At 39.0% G+C, this 17663-nt stretch overlaps 1 protein-coding gene across 5 annotated transcripts in view; it reads right to left on the bottom strand.

The window, feature by feature from the left end:
• Positions 1-17663, bottom strand: part of PRKCD (protein kinase C delta) — a 69958-nt gene that overhangs the window by 33888 nt on the left and 18407 nt on the right. Inside the window, exon 2 of one of the 5 annotated variants that reach the window (XM_069812465.1) lies at positions 15878-15998. The exons of 2 other annotated variants lie outside the window; for them this stretch is intronic. The gene's annotated coding sequence lies outside the window, so the exon portion shown is untranslated. Of the gene's footprint in view, positions 1-1846; positions 1945-15877; positions 15999-17663 lie in introns of all 5 variants that reach the window. 2 more of the 5 variants (XM_069812464.1, XM_069812463.1) reach the window with 2 other exon arrangements.

Below are 17663 nucleotides of genomic sequence, written 5' to 3'. Positions count from 1 at the left end.
ATTTGAAAAACAAAAACATCAAAAGCAACACATATGTTTTGCTTGTTGCATTTTAGACAAGAGTCCCTCTCTAGACTCCGTGACTATTTCAGAAGTGACAGAACAGCTGCTGATTCTAGTTTTAAGAGCCCTATCTGTCAAGAACTGAAACAGCTATAAAACACCAGCTATGAATTGAGGGAGATTTTACAATCTACTCATACAATCTGTATTGCTGCTTTGATACATTAAAGCCAAACTGTTTTCCCTCAAGGGTGTGATTCTATCCAAACCAAATGATGGAAAAACCAAGATGCAAACTCCAAAAATACTGCAAGTCTAAATTACAGGTTCAATATCTCAAACAGTTTCAGTGTCATGTGCAATCTGAAAAAAGCTAGGGGAAAAATCTTCTAGTAACATTATTCTATATGAAGTACAAGGTGATGGCCACACTGATTCAGAGTACACCATCGGATGCTGTCCAGCACAACATTAATTTTGTCAAGGATCCCTGATCTGCCCTCTTGCAAGCTAAAACCACATTCTATGCTATCTGGGATAGATTCTGCAAAATCCACAGTAATTTCCATGAAGCATTAAAACTGAGAGCTTTTGACTATTTAATATGGGAAGAAAATGAACCGTGTTACTATCAACTATAATATGCATGGAGTGAGAAGGTAAAAAATTGAAACATCTTCACATCATCTATGTCAACATCCATTGGATGAACAAATACACAGTTTTCACATGGATGTGTTTGTAACACGCAGTTTTAAAGAAATCTTCAAAATAAATTAAAATCTTAAATATTCCAAGGAGCATTTTCACAAGATTTGCTAGCACAAAATTCACGTTAGATTAAAAATCTTCTCCACAGAGACACAAGGGACAAAGGGTAAATTCTGTAGTTTCTCTCCTTCCAACAGCGCACAGCAGCTATCAGGGACTCACGCTGCAACTGAAGGCGTTACTTGTCAGGGTTCCTTTGTTGCTGTAATTCTGCCTTGTTATAAACAGTGATGGCAAGCCACTTCTAACATGATCCAGAAACAAAGACACGGTTGTGACTTTTACACAAAGCAGGAAGTAATATCAAAGCAGTGGATCATCTGGAGGAAACACTGACACTGGCCAACAACAGAGCATTGAAGAGACAAAAAAACCTAACGGGCCCAAACAGAGCACAAACTGTTCCATCACTGATATGGGACTACATATCCAAGAGAAATACAAATGAGAAAATTCCCCTGCTGATTTGAGCCTCTGATTTCCTTGTAGTAGTCTATAAAACATTTTGCCAACAGACGTAAAGCTGCACACACAGGTCATGGCTTTTCCATGCCGTCTCACAGAATTGCTCTGGATGGCATGAAATGACTGCTTCCTGTTTAGCTCCTTGCTGAGGCTGCTTCCAAGGCCACACAGATGCTTTGGGGAACATCAACACTGGTAGCCAACACCATGCATAGCTGACCAATTGGTGTTTTTCCCCAAAAAGATGCAGCAGTAAATTTTTTCTTTTTTAAGATGCAAAAATATAGATTATTTGCAACTTGCAGGTATCTTTTTGTACACAAGGGCTTCCTGTCCTCCATTCTGGCAATGGACAAGGCGTTCAAGAAAGACAGCAACAAACTATTGCCCAACTTATTGCCCCCACATCACTTTCAAAAACATGAATGAGGACCTCCTTCCTCTTTATGTACAGCCTACAAAGGTGATGATGCCACTTTCATGGTGGTAATACAACAAAGTCTGCAAGCAGAGATGCTGGAACTGTGATTAGCATCCTTCACCTGTGCACACCATTAATGTGCACATTGTGTTTTTATTGTTCCCATGTATGCTGCTTTATGCTTACTTAACAGAAAAACTCACACGAAGCAGGCAGGTTGGCTATGGTTCTTGAAGAACTCCCTTCAAAGGTATTCTTTCAGCTGATGATCAAAATAATCCCATCTGCAAGAAGAAGAAACAATACCTATGCTGTAGGACATTTCACTGAATCAAAGTAATGATGATGCTGACCACTGTCTACATTGCACACCTACAATTAGTCTACAGAGACTTTTAGCAGGTTCTGTTGCAAGCCCTGGCCTCTATTTGATGCTTTGTGGGAAGAAGTCAGGCTAAAAATTAAGTCAGTTTAAAAGAGGCATATTATATTTGCTGTTATCAACCTTATCAAGAAGATACACTGCAGCTTTCTTTATTAGTTGGACTTCCCTAAGTACTACCAACTATTGCACTACTTCTATCCAGCTGAAGCCTGAAAAACATAACCAACACCAAATCGCTATACATCATGATCCTGAATGTCCACAGCTGCCAGAGACGGCAAAAAATGTTACCTGCAGGTGCTGCTTTGAAAGCTTAAAGTTCATGGAGGGTTTGAAAAGTGTTCTCCAAAAAACAGGGCTAAATCCGCACATTGCATGTAGATCTCTGCAGGCAAAGGAGAATTCTGCAAAGGTACTGCCCCTACAGCAGCACCAGTCTTGCTTTTATTTAGGTTTAGCCATTTGTCCTTTAGGTTTAGCTATTAAGGTGCAATTATTTCCTATGAATGGTTTAATTTACTCCAGTTATTAACTTGATTCATCTGTCTGTGGAATGCAAGATGGTAATTAGAAACATGAAGCTCCTCTGCAGCTATTTTGACAAACTATCTTACCAAGAAGATTTTACAAACAAAACAAAAGTAAACCTTAATATTAGAACTGTGGGACTATACACTTATGAAAGCAAAATATATCCAATTAGGTGACATTTAACAAAATGCAGTTATCTTCAGGAAGTCAAGCATGAAAAGAACATCTTTAAAACAGCTCAACTGCCCCATCACTTACAATTTCTGCAGCAATATTTCTAAAACAGTGTATCTTCATAAAATGTTTTTAAATAATTACACAAGAGGACTGTGAAAAGTGAGAAAAGATGACAAGAAATTTAACACCACAATTCAATTTACTCGCACTTAAATGTATTGCCAAATTATTTTTTTTTCTGGTTCATAATTTCAGAATGACAATTCTATACACTAAATTCTAGTATAAATTATGTAAGTTTGGGGGTTTGCTTTGGGTTTTTTTTTTGTTTGGTTTTTTGTGTTTTTTTTTTTTAAATACTACACGTAGAGTGGTTCATGGAGTCCTACAAACTTAGTTCCAAAAAAATGTAGTTACTGTCTCCTCCTTTCCCCCCCAGTATTTTCTTTCAGATACTTCTGCTTTTGTTGGGTTAAGACAAGGCTAGACACAGAAACAATGACATAATCTGTTGCTGTTTGTGTTGCAATCGTCTGGAGAAAATCCATCTAGATAAGCCATGTAGCAAGAGATGTTCCTTGGTTTCATCCCACTCAGTCAGAAGCACAGATAATTCCAAGTTTCCATGCCTTTTTTGCATGCTCAGCAGTCCCAAAACTGCCTGAATTTATGGCTGCTGTATAAGCTGTTGATATTTCCCCAACACTCTCAAGGCCAAAAAAATTACTGATGCTTTCCCTATCATTATTATAAGAAACTTTTCAAAATATGAGCATTAGAAACCTTTTTCTGAACAGGCCAACTCTTTCAATCTTGGCAGTGCAAACTCCTGAGAAGCCTGAGGGGAATGGAGATAGCAGGCAAGCAAGAGCTAAAGCAGACCTAATTTTATGGGTTTTTTGGAAGACATGCAGCCCAATTTATTTGAGCATACGATAACATATGATTAGCTCAGTAACGACAGTTGACTGTTCTTAAAGTGGTTTCAAGCGAGTTGAATAAGATAGATCTGGGTTTTACAGAAAAGATCAGTTGAGGAAATTTTTGGATTCTGAAATAGACAGCAGGACAGGCTGTTATGCAGCATATGCTGCAAAATAAAAAAAGCATTTTACACTGAATGTCCTTTTTTGGAAGGGGAAAAAGAACGTTTGGAGCAACAAAGCTGGCTTTTTCGATATTCCACAACTATTACTTGGGGGGGGGGGGCAGGGAAATGGGGAAAGTACTGTGATCTGCTTTTTCTTTAGAAGTGCATAAGAAACAGACATTTAAATACTTTTTCTTTTTTTTTTCTTTTTTTTTTAAAAAAAAACCAAACAAACCTCCTGAGTTGTCCTCCTTCTTTGAACACACAGGACTAAACAGTAGATGAAAGCACTGTAGGCACGCTGTTTCTCACCATTACCAAAATCAAGTTTGAAACTAAAGTGCAAATGAATCCTCTTCATTAACTTCAAACCCAAACATCAGACATTAAAAACATGCAAGAGAAGAAACACTACCAGAATCCCAAAGGCTGTGTTAATTATTTCTGATAGTGCAAGCTGCTACCATTTGATAAGTAGCAACTGCAACAACATGACTGAACAATTCATTAATATCACGTCACGTTACAAAATGGGAGCATGTCCAAAATATTAGACAGGAGGCAAACCATGTTTTTTCTCTATGCACACATGATGTAAGACTAATTAGGAAGTTGGGGGGGTTGTGACATGGGGAGTAAGTAGAGGGCTTTTTTCCTGCAATTAAATAACACAATCCCCTCTGTGTGAGAGGAAAAACCTATTACGTGAAAGGGATGAAGCTACACCTCTTCTTCACTACAGCATTACACCCTAGAGCCAAGCTATACACCAGTTCTGGCTCTATGTTACTGAACAGAGCACTGGATGCCTTCTGTGAGTCTGAGCCCCTGACTAGCTCTCGGCTCCCACTTCCTCAAAAAGGTTCAAAGAATTTGCTAGTATTTAGTCAGCACAACTAAATTGCAAAACTGTACATCAAGTTTATCATGTGAATACAAGTTCTACAAAGGAAGCATACCATTCTGCAAGAGGGCTCATAGACATTTTTCTAACAACCAGTACACTAGGAAAGCTGCTCATACAGCTTTCAGAAGTACCAAACCGCAGGAAAATAGCCAAAGAAAATCCAATATTTTGTACAGTATCTGTTTAGGTATCACCATAATCAAGTGGGCAGGGATCCACATTCAGGCATACTCCATTAGCAGCCTTTAACAGAGGAGTTACACACCAAACCTATCCTTCAGCACCATCCTTACTCTTGCTGAGTATTTTTATCTAGGATTCAGTATAACACTTGAGATTTTCTTTCTCATATATAATTACGCACATAAAGCTTCTTATTTTCTGTGCAATTCTAAGTTTCCTGGAAATTGAGATATATTTCCCAGAGAGAGTAACACAAAACGCCAACAACATATTTTCAAACCAAACAGAAAACATGACAACACTTCAGCTAAACTTTTATGACCCAATATACATCACCTTTCTCTTCAAAACACTGGAGATTTTTTTTTCTTTTTTTTTTTTTTTTACTTTCCACTGAAGAGGAAAAGCTCTTTCCCCTTAACGCTGAAACAGCCAAATACTGTAAAGACAGGATGTCAATTACAGTTTAAGAAAAAAAAGAAATTGGAAACTTGTCTTATTTCAAATGTACTGGGCTAACGTCACTATATGAGCAATGAAGAAGTAAAAAATGGAAATAGAGAAACTGGGCATTCAACAGAAACACAAAAAATACCTTCTAAAACATTCCAATTAGAGAACAATTTTACTTTGCACTTTTGAAAACATCAGCAGATTATGCAGTCTAAGTGCCTCTCGCACAAGCCTCCAAGCCAGAAATTTATACTACTGCCAGCACTATGACCTAATCCTCCAAGTATCTGGAAAGCTAGAATATTCATTAGCTGAAAGAACTGTATCATCATTCATACATGCTGGAAATCTGCTGCTCAGATAACCTCGTCAGAGGAAATACAATTCAGTTTATGGGCACATGGCTTTTAAAGTAAAAGGACACAAGATTTGTGAATGAAAAACTTTGCTTATTAACTGTGTATTGAGTTGTAGGAATAGATCCAGTCCTGCCTCCTGACTGCATCTGGCACTACTGGAGTTATTTTGATTTTTGAGAAGCCACTTCTTTCTTGAGGGCCGCAAACATACTTAAGCCACTTCAGTCAGACATTAGATAGCAAGATGGGCTGAATCTGTCTAGCTGAGCATGATGCTCCTCCTCCTTGCTACTTCCTGGAACTCAAAGGCTGCTCAGAGTAGGAAGGAATCATCCTTTTATCCTGTTTTGTTCTTTTTTTTTTCATTACCTAGAACATGAAGGCCAAAGAACACAAAAGAAATATAAATAACCAATAAAAGTCAACTTAAGAATTTTTCTATAGTTTGATAAGTGAAAATAAGCAGCGAAGTCATACACGGATACATGCATCGCTACTTGTGAAAGCATCTCTCGCTTTTGCAATGAAGAGATGAAATAAGCACAACTGAGTGACACTGAGAGATGTACAGGATGATGCTAAATAACCAAAGGGAGAAATAAGGAGAAATTGGAAAGAAGCAAATGTAAATGAAATTTATTTTTAATTAAAAGCATTTGCTCCTGCTGTAATTTCAAAGTTCAGGCTTTGATTTCCAAAAACAGGTAAGAAAATGGAACCACAAATGATTTTTAACTGTCCCCCCCTGCTGAATCACTTTCTAGAAGAAATGAACATTTAAAGCTCTATGGTAGACCTGGCATTCCCAAAAATATAGAAGAAACAGACACGGCTCATTAACAGCAAGTTGAATTAAAGCATAAAGGGATCTTAAGAGAGATTTGGGTTATTTAAAGGTAGGACTATGGTAAGTGTCTGCTAATAGCCCTACTAAGTCATTTTCCACTAAATTAATAAAAACATATTATTTTAATACCCTTATTGGGGAAGAAAACCTTTAAGCATTGACATGTCTGGGGCACAACACAGTAAGCAAGAAAGAAAAAGCTAAAGAAAAACCCCTGGGAGCTTTAGATGAGCTAGAATCTTGTTTGTAGAGATAACCATGGCAGGACATGCTCAACTATTTCGGGTTTTCAGAGAGCAAGCAGTCCTGTGGACTGGGTGCTGTCAAGAACACCCCCTGGCCACCTTCCAGAAATGCTATTCCTCCTACTTGAAGGACTCAAATTTCTGGAGGATGAGTGCAGACCAAATTATTAGATGCATATTGTCTGTCATGGCTTTTTCCAGCTTCCACTCCAGTACTCATCCTACTAAAAACTGGAGAATCATTTAAAAATGAGATGTTTGGTTTGCACATGCAAAACACTATGCATACACAGAAATATAAAACATGTACACAAGCACTTCACATAACAACACTGCAAGTCAGCACCTATTTTGTTACTTTATTGGGTCATTGCACTAATGAACATACTGATAAACAAGACAAAAACTTCCTTACTTGTCTAAAAAAATACTTTCAGGAAGAAAAGACATGCAACTGACTTGCAAGGTGTTATGGGTTTGTGTGGTGCGGTTTTTTTAGTAGCAGGGGAGTGGGTTACCGGGGTGGCTCCTGTGAGAAGCTGCCAGAAGCTTCCCCAGCTCCACGTTGGACCCGTCTCTGGCCCAGGCCGAGCCCATCAGCGACAGTGGTAGCGCCTCTGGGAGAACAGATTTAAGGGGGGAAACCTGTAGTAAGTAGGGGATTGGAATGTGAGAGGAACCCCTCTGCAGACACCGAGGTCGGTGAAGAAGGAGGGGAGGAGGTGCGCCTGAGGAGGTGGATGCCCCCGCAGCCTGCGGTGAGGCGGCAGGCTGTCCCCCCAGCCCAGGAGGGGAGTGGGGGAGCAGAGGCCCACCCGCAGCCTGGGGAGAGAGGAGCCCACACCAGAGCAGGGGGATGCCCCCCAAGATGGCCGCCGCTCCATGGGAAAGCCCGCGCCGGAGCAGTCTGTGACTGAAGGAGTGCGGCCCATGGAAGGGACCCACACTGGAGCAGTTCGTGAAGAACTGCAGCCCGTGGGAAGGCCTCATGCTGGAGAAGTTCGTGGAGGACTGTCTCCAGTGGGAGGGACCCACGGTGGAGCAGGGGAAGAGTGTGAGGAGTCCTGCCCCTGAAGAGGAAGGAGCGGCAGAGATAATGTGTGTCAAGCTGACCCCAACCCCATCCCCTGTTCCCCTGCACCACCAGGGGGAGGAGGGAGAGAGAACCAGGAGTGGAGTTGAGGTGGGAAGGAGGGAGGGGTGGGGGGAAGGTGTTCTAAGGTTTGGTTTTACTTCTCAGTATCCTTGTTTTGATTTGATTGGTAGTAAATTAAATTGATTTTGTTTCTTCCCCAAGTTGAGCCTGTCTTTTGCCCGTGACCATAATTGGTGAGTGATCCCTCCTAGTCTTTATCTCGACCCACGAGCCTGCCTTTATATTTCTCCTCATCCCACCGTAGCCAGGGGCAGGGAGTGAGCGAGTGGCTGCGTGGTGCTTTGTTACTAGCTGGGCTTAAACCATGACACAAGGGTACCTATAGATTACCCAAAAAAGTAACTGAACACAAACTCTTTGATTACAGTTGTACTCTCATGTCCCAGTTAGCCCACAGAAGCAACAGAGTATTCAATGATTTTTCCTACAGACAAGCTTTCCTGGCTCATTATGGCCTATAATGACCTCCATCCCTAAATGGATAAATGAGTTAAAGTCTTGGTTACTTTGCCTGCACCCTCCAATTATTTCTGACTTTTTGCTGTACATGTTTCTTTTGCCATAAAAGTGCTTCTTTATGATAATATTTATAGCAATCTTTTGATAGAAAATCACAAACTGCTATCACCGAATAGTACCTCCTGTATCACGTCATGGTTGGGAAGCATACCATTAGGACATGTCACTCCTGTTAGATCATTAAGTCGAAAAGGATGGTGTATGGCTGCTACTGGCACAGAAAAACTCAAGAGGAAAACCAAACAGCTGTAAAGCACAATGCTCCTAAGGCAATAGCATACACTGTGTGTACAATGCTCTCCCCAATCTTTACAGTGCAATTGTACTTTTAAAAGGGACAGGTAGGTAATGGACTGCAAGTACGGGAGTGAAGCACACAGGAACCAAAATGCTCCTAGTAGTGCCAAATGCAAATGTTCCCACTTGCAATTAGAGAAGATTCCTTTCTTAACTCCCAGCATGGAAAGACTGCATGAGTGGGAAATTCTCTTTCCGCATGGTGTAATTTGTTTGAGTAGATCTACCCTTAATGGTCTGCCCAGTCCTGCCTCCAAATCTTTCCTCTGTGTATTAGCTCTATCCACACTGCCTTGATTCTTTCCCTCCTTGAATGCCAAGCAGCTCTTTCATACTGTTTACTATGCGGCTTGCTTAATCACAGCTTACTTAATTACCCTAGCGTTTTGTATATCTGAAATACCTTTCACTTCCACACAGCAGTGGCCATATCCTCTGTCTCACACATCAACATGGCTCAAACGAGCAAGTAGTGGGTGCTGGCAAGGAGCTCTCCTGTTATTTACAACCAGCCACATCCCCAGCACAAGTTAGCCCAAAAGACTCCTTTCTGCCTTACGATTTACAGCACTCAGCACTCCGCAGGCCACAGGATGCTGGCTTTTCCCCACAGGTCTGGATATTTGCTTCCACTACAGCACTTTAAGTACATAAATCCTGTTCTAATACTGCTTTTTCCATGTTAGCAATTACTGCTGAACCCACAGGCGTATTATGTGACCAAGACTAAGAGGCAATTCACACAACTAAAAAGAGGTAAGTAGATGCCTGTAACCCACTTCTTATGAAGAGTTAGTCCACACAATGGATAATTTGAGAGTCCCCCATATTGAGTAAACAAAAGTTAAATCAACTTTGGCCCAATGAATTTCAACTCTGGGAAAGAGCTGCAGAGAGCTACATTTCCAGCCTTTAATAGACAACCTTATTCTGCCTCTGTGGGACTATTTAAAAAAATTAAAAAATAAAAAAAAATTACTCAGACCTGAAACACAGCTATATTGAAAAATTTATTTGCTTGTATTGTGAAAAGCCTTAATTAAAAAGTAGTTTTGTAAATATAATTTTTATGCTTTTGTAATGTATCTCCTTGTCCAAGATGCAGTTTTCCAATTAGAGCATTAGGGTTTTCTTAACTGCCCTAAAACTAAATCCATTTCTAAAAATAAAGCTATGAAACCTATTTCTGACAGAAAATGTCAGAATTATAATTTTTTATAAAATTATAGCACTTAAAATTCATCTGAGGAAATGTGACGGGAGAAAAGAATCTCACATGATTCTCTTGCAGCTGTCAGTGCCCTCTGCTCATCTAAGATGTGTACTGAGAAACACTGGTTATTGGTAAGATATGCAAATACATACCATATGCACAAAGATCAGATATCCTGAAGAAGAAGAATTTTCATAATTATCTCCCCGTACTAACATTTTGTTCTACTGAAGGTCTAGGGATTTTTCAGTTTTAAAACGTTATGAGAAAAATATTTGCACAAAGCAATCATGAAATTAAACTATATTCATTGAATAAATTAAAAATTTGATATAATCTTAACTATCAAACATATACAAACACATGTAACAGCTCCCTGGACAAAAGGCAAAATTGAACTTCCATATCTGCTTGTGTAAGAGAAACTGAGGAAAATGTTTCCAGTATCACTGATGGAAATACTGTATGTCATGCAGTATTTGCTCAGTGGTTTTACAGAAATATTTCCCTTACTTTGTTAGGATTATGGATTGTAGTCGGGTATAAAAAAATTGCATGTAGTAACAACTTACACATCTCAAGCAAATGATACAGACTGTTCAAGCTGCTCTCATTTCCTTTTCCAGAGGAACAGTGAAAAAGGAAAATGGAGAATAAACCTGTCAGTGTTGCTGACTTCAGACGTTACCCACAAAAACTATGCAGAAACATCTTGAACAACAAAGCCTGCATCTGCCCTACCATTCTTTATAGGACAAAAGGGTCCCTAGAAAAGAAAACTAGTGCTTCTCAAGGAAGAAATAGGGGAAAATGGTGAATATAGATTCTTTCCTGTCACTGCAAATAATCTTAACACATTTTTCTAGCAATAGCATTCATTTGCAATGGAAGACAGACAGATACAAGACACCCAACTAGCATAAGCAAATTAAGAGAAATTGATAATAGTTCCTTTAAAAAAAAAGGTGTTAATCATTCTTATCAAGCCACATTAATGCACTGTATTAATCACACAGCAAACTGGATTTGTATATTGACCTTTCTCAAAATGCTTAACATTAACTAAAGGCTCAGTGCAGTGTAGATTAACATTAGTAGACTTGTATAAGTTGAGGCATTAGGAGTTACAAGAGTTTAAAACACTAGTTGTTCCAGACTTCGTTAAAATTTCCCAAGGTTGTTCCCTCTGAGAGACTCCGATACAACAAGTAACAAATACCCCAGGTATTTAGTAGTGTTCTGATGCAACAATGCATAGAGTAGGTACTGCCTAAGAAATAGATTCTTCACCCCCTTGAAAGTAGATCTGCGCAGTGCTACAGTTTTACTTTGAGTCTTTGAATAAAAAAAATTAAAGCAGAAGCATTTTAAGCATTAATCTGTACTGTTGCAGAATACAAAAGCAATTTAGGAGACTCAACCAGCACTAGGGTAGAGTTGTTTCCACAGTCACAGTTTGTAACTTCCAACACCATGTTGCAGTTTGGGACAAGCAAGTACAATAAACTCTACCTACGGAAGGGAAAACATCGTTCAGTTTGTTTTTTCTTGTCAGTAAATTCTTGCTTAATTCAAAATAAACCTTCACTATGCTATACAATGGAAACATTAATTTCTGCTCTCCAAACACAAAATGGTGAGATTCTCTAAGCAATTTGCAGTAGCGAGTTTAAAAGATACAGTTAAAATTCTTCCAGCATCATCTAGTGAAGTTACAAGAGCTACATAAAGAAATGGTTATTCCAGATGCTTACGCAGACTCAGAGCTCAGTGGAACACAGTATTACATTTATGATCTTGGCATGAGAGTCAACAGAACACGGTTCAGGCTTGTGATCCATTTACTGCTGACCTCCGCGCCTCCATTCCTGTTACTATCACCATCTACCTACTAGAAAATGAAGCTGACCAGCTGGATAGAGACAGGCTTGTCTAGTAGTAGCAAGATGTCATCATATCTAAGGATTATACTCAAAAGTCTTGAAAGTCAGTTTTACTATTTCTTTCAAAAACAATCAACAGGAAGAGTCAATATTATACTTTAAGCAAGGTGTCAGGATGGCTGGCCAGTTACAAGTTCCTAACAGTGATTCTACCTGCTTTTGAGGCAATGCGTTACTGAACTTATATTCAGAATTTTTCATCCTGTTTCCTACAGCAAGGGGAATGAACAGTCTTTCTGTAATTTTGGGAAGATGCATTACGCATGCAGGTTAATTAATTTGCTTCCATGATCAGACAGGGGAGATGAGTATTAGGATTCCTCCTTGATATGAGTCATTCTTGTGGAAACTCCCAACTTCCTCACTTACTCATAAACCAAGGACCAAGAGTGCTGAGTAAGTATATAGCTCAGCATTGCAGGGACAGGTAATCTGCCATTACAAATACTTATTAAAAGTTCCAAAGTCCTCTTTCAAAGCCCTTTTTCAGATCTGAAACAAAACCAGCGAACAATTTCCAAGGGGCATCTCAAGCAGTTTGTAGACTGCCTACTCACCTTTGAGATACATATTTATAAAATTATAAGCATGAATAATACATGGATTTTTTTTAAAAGCTGTTCCTTTCAAGGGCCCTGCAACATTTGTTCCAAATGGCCTGAAAACCAAAAGTGATTTTATGATTATGGCAAAAGTGAAAAAAAAATAATCTTCCTACCAAGTCAAAAGCTGCTTAAGCTGTTCAGAGCTCAGTATGTTCCATACAGTAAGGTTTATTTAAAACTATAGGAGCCAGCAAAATATAGCACAAATTACTGTAATATTATTTTTAATATGGTATCATACCAAATGCACATACTAGGTCCGATTCAATTTCTTTTATAGATTTTAAAATGCAAGTCCATGAAAAGCACTTTGTAATAATGTCATTGGGAACTACTGTGGCTCCAAATGTTTCCTAAGAAAGATCATGAACAATGTCCTCTGAAGCCTAGGCAATGGTAAGGAGACGTATATGGGTTTGGTGGGCGGCTGGATGTTGGAACGAACCAAAATGACAATCTGTTGAAGAGCTGAAGGGCAGATGAACGTAACTGCATGTTAGTTTTGGATGTGAAGACTATAGGCAAGGCTTAGGCCAGGCTTGATGTAGATGTTAATAGCCCCTTAATTGACAAGTTCTCAGTTTATACCTTGCACAGTGATAAGTAACACCTATTTATCCTACAGAATGGCTACCCTGCAAAACCCCGAGCTTCCCTTACCAGTACCTTCACAATAAATAATACTAAGTAAAACCAGATAAATACAAGGAATGATGGAGTATGGAAATACCCAGGGAAGTGGAAAAAGAGAACTTAAAGATAAATTTATTTTATGATATTTTCTTCCTGGTGTATTAACCAGCATTAGCAAAGTACATTTTAGCAAGAGTTTATGTTATCTACTTAACTTCCTGGCTAGAAGGCATTTGAAGACAGTTGTAATTCAGAACAGACAAATGGCAAGACCAGGCTTAAAACATGCTAATTCTTTTACCCATTTCCTTACACAAAAGAGAGGAATTATTTTGATGGAAGTTTCACAACACCTCATCCAAATCCTTTACCTTGAGGAACACTGCAGCTAAGGTTCTTCATTTTTCACCCTGGTAAAAATGCCTAGCTCGCCTTAGTTTCAGCAGGCATCTCTCAAATAGGAAACAAATAAGAGTAGCATTCTTTCAGGTTTCAACATTCATTGGACTCACTACAAACAACGACTGAAACCTCATTTTCATGTCCAAAAATAAACAAGAACAGGGAGAGATTAGATTATACAGCAGCAATGCACTTCTGCTATTACAAGGAGGGGGGTTATATCCATAAAAGTAGACAAGTAGACAAGGTCCCAAGTTGAACCGTACTGTTTTCCTTTGATTTTGACCTTGAATGCACCATAACCTTGAGAAATCCTTTAACTTCTCTGTTCCTTGGTTTGCTCTAATAAAACAAGATATATATACTTGCCAAAGTGCTTTAATTGTGACACAAACTGTATGTTAAAAATAGAATTTGTTAACATCAACTCTCAGCTCAATTTGGAACAAAGAGCTGAATTTACGGCTCATATTTAGAGATGAAAGCAAAATTACTTGGGCTGAACCAATCCCACAAACAACAGTTACATAGAAGAGCCTATATTTTAAAATCCAGATTGTCAATCGCAGCCATGTCTGCAGAACAACTATCACAAGTCATCTAACTGGTGGAGGAATCGCAGCTAGAGAGCAGTAGCCACTGTAAGCTTTGTAGCATTGACCAGCTGTCAAAATACAGTTCAGCTCTATGGGAACGTGCCAAACATTCCCAGACACTGTGCCTCTAAGTTTACAAACACTCCATAAATAATGTTTAAACATCTAACAGGAGAGAGATGATCAAACATTACATTGAGGGCTAACAGTATATGCAATGCAAAATATGACTTCAGATCACCTAACGGAGATAACCAGTGCTCCTTAAGAACTCAAGATTGTTTCCTCATTGGTATCTAGTAGGTAAAATAAATGTTTTGGACCACAAAACAGGGAGAAGTCAGTAACAGCCAACCTACAGAGCAAAGAGGACATGCAGATGCATAACAAATGACTCAAACATGTTTGAAAGCCAAAAGCGTTAAGAGTTTAGAAAACTGCATGACAACTGTATCTACCAGGGGGAGAATAGGGGGAGCAACAGGTGGGAGAGAAAGATGGAAAGGAACTTTAAAATTATTACTTTTGTTGGTAGCTTTCACCTATGTCTTAATCATCCAGGGGACAGCCCTTGATGGCCTGGATTTTGGGATACAGACAGCACACGTAAGATTTTTCCATCTCCAGCAAACTAGCAGATTGTAGATACAGAGTTCCGGATTATCAGAGATTTTAGTCTGATTATCTTTTTCAAGTGACAAGCTCTAATTAAGTATATTTAGAAGCATTCTTTTCCTCTCATTACAACTCAGTTAGCTCCTATCACTTCTGGAGTGGTTTAACCACTCCTTTTGGCATAGCTGACAGACACAAATATTCCTGCATGAGCAAGCTATGGGAGTAATGGGAACACACAGTTTATTAAAAAAAACATCGTAAAGAAAAATGAGCAACACCACCATGAGTGGACTGATATGATACTGAAAATTTTTACCTGATAATTCCCAGTTTCAAGACCTAGGAATTAAGTAGTCTAGGAAAAAAAAAAAGTTGTGCTACAACTTGGGAATCAAGCACTCCACAATTTAAGGGAATAAATAGCTCATGTGTAAGTGTTTGGACTGTAAGATATTGCCAACTTCATTTCTCATGCTCCTTTGAGGTGGCAGCACCCTGTCAGGATGCATTCCATGGACCACAACTAGCCACTTCAGTTGAGATCCTAAATAAGTACAATGTCTTCTTAGGAGGAGGCGTATTCCAAAACACATGCCAGGAACAGGTATGATGGATATGACAGCCCTGAACAGAATCCAAGCTCCTCAGCAGGTTCAGCAAAACCAAATTGTATCACCTGTAAGCTTAGGGACTGGAGTGATGGGCCATTCCTGCTGCACTAAGGGAGGTGAAAGACAGGATTGGTCCTGGGCCACAGAGACAGGGAGAGTCCCCAAGAGCTGGGCTGTTATGCCACCAATATGACCTTACTGGTACCAGTCAGGCAAACTTTACTGTGCTCTGACACATGCACAGTAGGCACCAAACCATGTCTGCATTAATACCCTTAGCAGTCTGCTGCTCCAGGCAGCTACCAACTTCACCAAGGACAATCTCTTGCAGCCTTCGAGCCCTACATAAATCCCAATCTCAGCAGCTGCAGAGACAGAGGAGATACTTTGTTTTTTTCTTCTTCTTCATCTTTGTTCAAAGGAAGGAGTGGAGAAGCTTATCTTTACCTTTCATCACTCATCTTCCTGGCTGCAAAAGGCTATTCATGGGACTCTTCCTTGTCCAGCCTTGCTGTCTGGGTTCTTTCCCAAGCTCCAAAACCCAAACCTGTGGCTTCTAGAAGCATTTCTAAGTAGGGAAAAATAAACTAAGATTTAAAAAGATAATTAGAAATAATAGTAAAAAAAAAATTCATCAAACCAGCAGTTCACTTTTGCTGTGGCCCAAAGACTTCTACAAAGACTTAACACTTCTGGAGCTTGAAGAATTTAAGTAACTTAATTGACCCTGTCTTTATGCTGAACACATTTTATATGCAACCCATAGGACTAGATTTTTAAAAGAAAAGCTTAAATTCAAAGGTTCACTGTACTTCCATGGAGGACTGTGCCATTTGCTGAGGCAAGGGCAAGTTTAGATTTTTCAGAGCCCAGCATTTTGAAGTCTCACAATGCTATGCCAATGAAAACACATTTCTGGGGGGAAAAATGGTTAGAATAAAACTCAGTAACATTGAGGATTTTGTGGAGGATGTCAGGAATATCATGAACAGAGATACAGTCATTCTCATTACGTTTGTAGTCTGTTGCTCATGCAAGAATTCTGCATGGACAAGCTAACTTCAGCAGCAGGTCTTTCAGCTGACCTTTTTCTTCCATAAATGCTCCATTTCAAGACATTAGTCAAGGCCTTTTTTTTTTTTTTTTTTTCCTTTTTTTTCCCTTCATCTTTTTGTGAGGGCAGCTGGGGGCTTTTTGTTTCAGAAGGAACAAAAAACTAAAAGCAGCAAACCAGATATTTACAGTATTTTTTAATCTTCCACTGGGTACTGATTATTATTTGAGCTACGGAATTTCATTAGATGGATCATTGGCTCATTTCCAAACAGTAGTTCCTCTTTTGCCAGGAAGCTGAGGGATGGTGCCTTCTGAGAAAACACTGAGCAACTTTTCTGGAAGCTGACTGACACCTGATTGTGTCCATTCCACAATGCATTATTTGAATATCATATAAATATTTCAGTGTAGCATCAAAAAGATAAAGATCCATTCGTATACATGCAGTTTAACCTATATAAGCACATACTTCTTTCAGATTGCTCCTCTTCCTTTGAAAATACATATTTGAATGATGAGACAGTAAAAAGATATTATAATGCAGAAATAGTTAATAGGTGGTTCCCATGTTCTGTGTACTTATGTATACAATTACAAATTAAGTCATGACCTCTGTTACCCAAATGATTCATTCAAAATAGCAATAATAGCCTCTGACATGTATTACAGGCATGACTGCTAGCAAACTCCATTGAAGTTGCTTAACATCTCTGATTACTAGACATGTTTTCAGTTACTTACAACTATGTCTAATTTTAATCACCACATTGAAGTTCCACAGACTTTGCAGGCTTTCTGCCTCAAAGGGACAGATGAGTTTTTAAGTTTCATCTACAAAACTTCAGCTCTTTATTAGACATAGCTAGAAATCACCTGGAATGTACTTCAGAGACACAGGTATAGTTAAAAACAAAATATGAGATTACTATCTTAAATAGATGACAATCTTCTACTTGTCCTATAACAAATTCCCTCCTTTAAAATGAGGATAATTCCATCTCTCAATGACACTGTGAAAATTGTCTGAAAAAACTTGAGTTACTCTAATCACAAACACAACACAAAGGACAAGAAAATTACTGACACTGTCTTCAGAGCAGTTTAAACAAATGAACGACAACAACAACAAAAAGATACAATTCCCACAGAATTAAAGGAAAAGAACAACAAAAAATCC

The sequence above is a fragment of the Haliaeetus albicilla genome, chromosome 24, assembly GCF_947461875.1.
Source record: "Haliaeetus albicilla chromosome 24, bHalAlb1.1, whole genome shotgun sequence".
In the NCBI taxonomy this organism is placed as follows: Eukaryota; Metazoa; Chordata; class Aves; order Accipitriformes; family Accipitridae; genus Haliaeetus; species Haliaeetus albicilla.
The sequence above is the reverse complement of the archived record's forward strand: the minus strand, read 5'-3'. Positions and strand labels throughout refer to the sequence as shown.